Source organism: Balaenoptera physalus (assembly GCF_965194825.1).
Source record: "Balaenoptera physalus genome assembly, chromosome: 2".
NCBI lineage: Eukaryota > Metazoa > Chordata > Mammalia > Artiodactyla > Balaenopteridae > Balaenoptera > Balaenoptera physalus.
This window is the reverse complement of record NC_138883.1, coordinates 57,234,740-57,241,174: the sequence shown is the minus strand read 5'-3', so window position 1 is coordinate 57,241,174 and position 6,435 is coordinate 57,234,740.

Genomic DNA, 6,435 nt, shown 5'->3' with positions numbered 1-6,435 from the left:
GAGAAAGCCTTTATTTTTCCTTCACTTTTTAAAAATGAGGTATAATTGTCATATAACATTACATTAGTTTCAGGTGTACAACATGATTTGATATTTGCATATATTGCAAAAATAATCATCACAATAAGTCTAGTTCATCCATCACAATACATAGCTACATTTTTTTTCTTGTAATAAGAACTTTTAAGATCTACTTTCCTAGCAACTTTCAGATATGCAATACAGGATGATTAGTTATACTTTCCATGCTGTGCATTACATCCCCAAGACTTACTTATTTTATAATTGGAAGTTTGTACCTTTTGACCACTTTACCCATTTTTTCCATCCCCTATTCCCCACTGCTGGCAACAACTAATCTGTCTTCTGTTCTATGAGCTCATTTTTTTTTTTTTTTTTAGATTCCACATATAAGTGAGATCATACCACATTATTTGTCTTTCTCTGACCTATTTCACTTAGCATAATGACTACAGGGTTTTTCATGTTGTCACAGTTGGTAGGATTGCCTCATTTCTTTTGTATGGCTGAAATATGTCACAATTTTTTATCCAGTAATCCATAGGTGGACACTTAGATTGTTTCTATGTTTTGGCTATTATAAATAATGCTGCTATGAATATGGGGGTACACGTATCATTTTGAGATAGTGTTTTCACTTCCTTTGAATATATTCCCAGAAATAAAATTGCTGGATCATATAGTAAGTAGTTCTATATTTAATTTTTTGAGGCTGCTCCATGCTGTTTTCCATAGTGGCTGTAACAATTTACAATTTTACCAACAGTGTACAAGGGTTCTTTCTTTCCACATCCACACCAGCATTTGCTATCTCTTGTCTTTTTAATGATGGCCATTTTAATGGGTATGAATGATATCTCATTGTGGTTTTAATTTGCATTTCCCTAATGATTAGTGATTGAGCATCTTTTCAGATACCTGTTAAGCTTTTAGGTATTCTTCTTTGGAGAAATGTCTATTCAGGTCCTTTGCCCAAGTTTTTTTTTAATTGGGTTAATGGTTTCTTTGCTCTTGAGATGAAGGAATACTAAAGTATATATACATATAAAATATGTATACATATATAAGTATATGATAATATAAAATATTTTAATAGGTTATATAAATAAATAGTATAAATATAAAGTATATATTTTGAGTAATTAACCCCTTTTCAGATATATGGTTGGAAATATTTTTTCCCACTCCATACGTTGTGCTTTTCATTTTGTTGATGGTTTCTTTTCTGTTCAGAAACTTTTTAGTTTGTAGTCCCACTTGTTTGTTTTTGATTTAGTTGCTTGTGCTTTAGGTGTCATACTCCCCAAAAAATCACTATTAAGGCCCATGTCAAGGAGTTTATTCCCACTTTTTTCTTCTAGGAGTTTCATGATTTCAGGTCTTACATTTAAGTCTTTAATACATTTTGAGTTCAACTTTGTGAGTGATATAAATTATGGGTCAATTTCATTCTTTTACATGTATATATCCATTATCCCAACTCCATTTATTGAAGAGACTGTGTTTTCTCCATTGAGTATTTTTGGCTGCCTTGTCAAATATGAGTTGACTGTATAGGCATGGGTTTATTTCTGGACCCTTGATTCTGTTCCATTTGTCTATTTGTCTATTTTCATGCCGGTACCATACTGTTTTGATGACTCTCCCTTTATAGTGTAGCTAGAAATCAGGAAGTGTAATGACTTTGCTCTGGGGGTCTTCAGCTCTGCTTGCCCGCCTCTCAGCTTGAGTGCCAGTGGAACATTTTCTAGGAGTTATCTCCAGTCCTCTGGTCAGATGAGACTGGAAGACACTGTCCACAGTGGGTGGGGCTGTGATTCAGCTCTTTGATAAGACATAGGCAAACTGGGCTCTAGGGTTCGCAAAATTCTTTGCTTGAGGATCTAAATCAGGCAGATCTGCACCCTGCTGAGTTCCCTGGTTGGAGTGCACCCCAATGTGGTTCTGCAGATGAGCAAAGCTGCTGGTTGAGATTACTACTTGGGCACTGCAGGTATGAACTCAATACGCCAAGATCTGGGTGCTGGTTGTTACAAGCCACTCCCCTCTGCTTCGTCACAGTCATATTCCCAGTGCTTGAGTCCCACAGATTCCCCTGCAATCCCTGCAGTGCCAGATCAGAGTAGGGAGTCCCACAAAGCCATTCACAATGCTGGGTTAGGGGGCTGGTTGTCCCCCTAGGTTCTCTTTTCCCATTAGAAACTGGAGGCTTAGGGGAGACCTCTCTCTGTGGTACTGTGCTTGCCTGAGGGAGGGGCAATTCAGTCAATAAGAAGCCATATCTCTTACCCTTCTAATGCACTCTGTCTTGGTCTCTGAGGTGCTGGGGGTTGCATCGGACTCATCCCTGTGTTCTAGAATGTTCTCAGTGGTTTCTTGTTCTTGAATAGTTGTTAGTTGTTCTTGTGATGGGGAGGAAGTCAGGAACAACCTATGTTTTTATCTTTATTTCTGATGTTACTCCTCAGAAATCCCTTTTTAAGTAAACCACAACCAACATCCTCACCTGTTGTAGGGAAAAGTGCAACTCCTTCCCAATGCAGCCCTCTCTCTCTTCTGTTAGTGCATGTAGGCAGCTTCAGCAAGCTTTAGGCATTTGGCTTCTAATTTAAGGTGGATACAATTTCCTCTCTTCCTCACACTCCAGAAGGTCTGTGGCAAGTTTTTGAAATAAACTTTTAGTGATACCTCCCCTTCACCCAGTTTTCCATGAAGGAAAATTGTCCCTCCCTTTTATAAGTCTGAAGATATTTTCATCAACCATATTTATAAATCATGGTCTGTGATATTTTTTTAAGGTTAATCTTATTGTATGGACTTCAAGGACAATACAAAAGGAAGGGAGAAGGGGAAGTAGCTTAGAGCAACCTAGAAGATTTTTGTTACTTAAAGTGAAACTTGAGTAAAATTTGTAATTTTTCTAATACTACAAAACAAAACCTACAACTTAAATATTACATCATTCACTTGGATGCAGACATGTAACAAAAGAAAGTACACTTTATTTTTGGACTCTTTGGCTAGTAGTGTTGAAGAAGTAAATTAAATCATTGCCTGAAGTCACATGTGTCAGTTTGGTTGCATGATCTTATAGCCTTTTATTCAAACTTGGGCATGTTTCATGGTGAACAGAAACACAAACCGCATGTGAAGTCTAACAACCAGTGTAAAGTGGACTGTCCCTGACAAAGTAGCTATATGGTTACTCACATTAGGAAACTTAGCCACAAGGAAACTTGAATCCATACTGACTTAAACTCTAAAGAAGTATAATATTTAATAGATATCTCAACTCCAAACAGAATTTTCCATATTCTGCTTTCTGGTGCTGGTCTAAAACTCTGAACATCACATTTCTGATTTGCCAACTTTTTCCCTGTTAGTCTCTGTTAATAGTAAGAACTAGAGGGAGACAGGAAAGCTAAAGGAAAAAGAAGGGACTTGTTCCCTCTATTCTGAAGAGTGCTCTTGCTCCTTTCCTGTTTCTGTCAGTAATACTTCACTTCAGCAGAGGCAGGTCATTGTAGTAACTGTAGTTAGTTTCAGTTTGCAGTTTTTCTAACACATGCAGAACTATATTCATCCTACTCCTCCTGAGACACTAGCACAAACTGAGTAGTACACTCTCCTTCAAAGTCTGGATCTTAGTACAGAGGGACCCCTCTTTCACACTCAAAGACACAAGCAACCATTGTGGAGCAGCAGTTTCTCAGATGTCTGGATTCCAGCTCCATGGGGCTTGTTATGTGTCTCCTCAAAAGTCATATGTTGAATCCCTAACCCCCAGTGTGGCTGTACTGGGAGCTGGAGCCTCTAAAGAAGTAATGAAGGATAAATGAGATGATAAAGGGGAGGGGGTCCATGATCTGATAGAATTAGAGTCCTCATAAGAAGAGACACCAGGGAGATCAGTCCCTCTCTTTTTTCCATGGACACATTCCATGGAAAGGCAATGTGAACATACTATAGAAGGCAGACATCTGCAAGACAAGGGGAAACTCTCATCAGAACCAATTAGGTAGGCACCCTGATCTCAGACTTTTAGCTTCTAGAACTAGAAGAAAACAAATTCCTGGTGTTTAAGCCATGCAGTCTGTGGCATTTTGTTATGGTAGCCCATAGCCCAGACAGACTAATACAAGGCTCTTCCCCCAGCATGCTAAATTTTAATAATTTCAACCTGCTTCCTTTTGTAGCCTCAGCTCTATATGTGGCAGCTGCCTCATCATGTGTCATTTCTGTGATACCATAGAAACCATTTTTTTTCCTTCTGGTTTTTCAGTGTCTAGCTAGGAGTTATTCATACTAAATTTTCTCTGATTAAGGGCTTCAGGTATGGTTTTGCCACCTGACTGGCCTCTTAGACCACTGCACTTAAAAGTACATTCAGAATTTTATTATTTGGATCTGGATTTAAACAAACCGGTATAAAAAAAGAAACACACTCATGAGATTTTTAGAAAACTTTGAGTGCTGACAATATTTACTGACATTGATAAGTATTAATTAGATGCGATAATGATATGTTAAAATTTAGAAGTATATTTTGAAGTATTTATGGATGCATGATATGATGTACTTTGCTTTAAAATCATCCCATGGAGGCTAAGGATGTGGAATTGAAGAGGCAGAAATAAAACCGTACGTTGTTAATGATTGAAGCTGAGTGATGGGCTCATGGGAGTTCATCATTTTATTGTCCATACTCTTTTGTATTTTTCAAAATTTACATAATAAAAATTATGTTTTGTGAATGTAGTATATATGTATGCATAATTAAAATCTGAAGTACATGTATACATCCAAACTCTAATGAGTTCTAGCCTGCTGACTGATCTCCCACCTTCTCTTGCCTCCATAGAGTTTCTTTTCAACATGGCAGTTAGAATGATGATTTTTAAATAGAAAGCCAAATAGTTCCCTTCTATTGAAAATCCTTTGCATTGTATTAAGAGTAGAAATAAAAGATCTTACACTGTCTCCTGGTGTTCTACATGGTCTAGTCCCAATTCCTCGCTTTCCTCAAGTCTTTTCCCTTATCTCCTGCCTCTCTCCCCCAATTTCCTCCACTCCAGGCACATTAATCTCCTTTCTGTTTCTTGCACACACCTATACTACTCAATCTTCTTGGAAAACACTTCTCCAGATACCTGACTGGACTGCTCACCTCCTGCAGTTCTTGTGTGGCGAAAATATTTGATATTAGACCACACAACTCTCTATCTCCTTTATTGATTTCTTTTTCCGTATTTTCCCATTACATTTAATAATACTATAATATGTTATAATAATGTGAATTCAAGTAGCGTGACTAGAGTTTGACAACTGACTTTTGTCTGTTTTCTGTTTTTTTTAGTTTTTAAAAATTTTATTTATTTATTTTTGGCTGCATTGGGTCTTTGCTGCTGCACGCGGGCTTTCTCTAGTTGCAGCGAGTGGGGGCTACGTTGTTGCGGTGAGCGGGCTTTTCATTGCAGTGGCTTCTCTTTGTTGCGGAGCATGGGCTCTAGGTGCACAGGCTTCAGTAGTTGTGGCGCACAGGCTTAGTTGCTCCACGGCATGTGGAATCTTCCCAGACCAGGGCTCAAACCCATGTCCCCTGCATTGGCAGGCAGATTCTTAACCACTGTGCCACCAGGGAAGCCCCATTTTCAAAGTAGCGGACTGATGAATAGGATAACCAGACCCACCTAGAAAATGACAGGCAACCTTTCCTTGGAAATCTGTTGAGTCCCCATAGCCCTCAAACTCCTCTGTCCTAATCTCCTAGGATAGGGCTTTCAAAATAGGTTCCCCATCTTGAAGAGATTTAGAGATTTCTGGAATCACACCAGCTATTCTAGATATACTAGTCAATCTCAGGAAAGAATTAGAGTGAGTGTAGATTTGTATAGAGTCCTGGATTATGTTAGTTGTCTTGGTAAAAAATTATTAATAGTACTGCTTTTCATCCTTTCATTATAAAAATTTTTCATGCTTTAAGAATACATTATAAGGTAACCTCACTCAGAGTCTTCCCAATCAGTATTTAAACAGGAGTGGACAACTGCCACCTGATGATGTAACACTATAGCCGGGACCCAGATAAATTTGAAGGATGCTGAAAACCTGCAGAACTATGTTTGTCAGAACTGCAGGTTACCTAGGCTCAAGCATTTTATTGTGTTACAATGATTTAACCATAAATGCTACCTGATTAAATACTACGTACTGTGTCCATTGAGTAAAGAAATAATTTATTATGCTTAATATGTTTGGGGGAGCCATATATTTTAGTTAATTTTTGATTATTGTCTCTCTTCCTCCTCTATATAATAATCACTATGGAAAAAGAACTTCTTCTGTTTTATTCACTGTTGTGTCCCCAAAACCTGAAAGAGTGCCTGGCACATTGAAGGTGCTGGGAATAAATAT